The following is a 1,586-nucleotide window of genomic DNA, read 5'->3' on the forward strand; positions in this document are numbered from 1 at the left end:
ATTAGGCTGTTTTCATGCCTCAAGCATCCAATTTACCTCTATTTGTTTAGGGTAAAGAAAGAAAATTCTGATTCACTCACATAAGTAGATTAAATAACAGAGTTTTTAAAAATAACATGTCTTACAACCTTAGTATTGGTTTCAACTGATTTGATTTTTGTCTCCTAAGTATTTAAGTTAGATAAGAAAGAAATAAAAATTTTAATAAATACTGAAACCAATATGATGTAATACTTATTTTCTTTTTTTCCTTTCTTTCTTTCCTTTTTTTTTTTATTTGAGATCAGGAGGCATTTTATTGACCTGATGGATAGGATATTCATCTACTTGCTCCACTGCAGATACTCCACCTACCCTCCCATGTCCTTTCACACAAGTGTATGAAGGGGGCCCTCTTATGGCAAAGACATTTTCAGTGTTCCTCCAGGGACAGAACCAGGGACTTCCCTGAGTGTATTCTGAGACCTGGGCTCTGGCTTTCAGTGTTGTTTTGTATTTCTCTGTCATCTCCTTATGTAGGGGCACCAGGTCCAGGAAGGGGACCTGCCCTTCCACCTCACAGATGTAGGCCCCCAGGCAGTACTTTCAGGGGCCAAAGTGAGTCGGGTGAGAAAGCTGCTTTTTCTGTTTCTCTTTATCAAGGGTTTCTTTGTTCTTCCCCAATATTTTTTGATATGCTCCATGATATCTTTATTACCCTTGGTCTTCACATCCGCGAGGACCTGCTACCCGGAATCCAGATAGAACTGCAGGAAGGGGAACAGTCTCGTGTTCTTAAACACCATGATCTGCACTCAAGGGTTTTTGTACTGGATTTGAGATATGTTGAAAAACACAAATTTCCTGGCCTCCTCGCCCAGCTCCCCATGCGTCTTATAGTTCACAGTCATGACCTTCACTGACTTTGAACACTATGCTACCTGGCTCAGGTACTGCAGGGTGCAGTGGATCAGGAAGCAGCCCTTCCTGGGCATGGTGCTGGAGGTGTCGAGCCGCGGATCTAGCAGCAAGGAGAGACCCAGAACTGCAGACGCAGCTGACCCAGCGGACCTCACACCGCTTTGCTTCACCGCTGGTTTCCACTTCCTGCACAGATGCAGAGGAGATGCCTCCGGTGGCAGGCAGCCACTACTAGTGAATTAAACATGTGCTGAGCAGATGTTTCTGTGCTTTGCTGAGCGTTTAATTGAGTGTGGCTTAGATACTCTATAGTCATAGATTGGCTTATATAATTTACTTTCATAATTGTAGATCAGACATTTTTTAAAGACCAGTTCAGCTCTGTAAACTTCTTAATCAATGGCACACTTACAAAATTTTCATGTATCTTCTAGAAATGTCAGGAACTCTTCTATTCTCAGTTCTGCGTAAAAAATGTGGCAATTTGACAACCCAAGTAAATGGGAGAGGGGTCTCAACAAGAAGTCAACATTTGGTATATTACATATTGGACTGTGCGTTTTCCATTTATTGGTAAATTCATTAAGGCAAATAAAAACCACATTTAGGTCAACCATTTCTGGAATCTCTAAGCACTGTCAATCACAGTGAATTACTACTGAATTAGCATAGGTATTCATAGAAAC

The 1,586-nt window shown here is 41.5% G+C and overlaps 1 pseudogene; it reads right to left on the reverse strand.

Moving 5' to 3' along the window:
• Window positions 1–273: 273 nt before the first annotated feature.
• On the reverse strand, window positions 274–1,035 carry LOC123594445 (annotated as a pseudogene).
• Between the last annotated feature and the right edge of the window lie 551 nt (window positions 1,036–1,586).

Source organism: Leopardus geoffroyi, chromosome X (genome assembly GCF_018350155.1).
Source record: "Leopardus geoffroyi isolate Oge1 chromosome X, O.geoffroyi_Oge1_pat1.0, whole genome shotgun sequence".
Classification (NCBI taxonomy): domain Eukaryota; kingdom Metazoa; phylum Chordata; class Mammalia; order Carnivora; family Felidae; genus Leopardus; species Leopardus geoffroyi.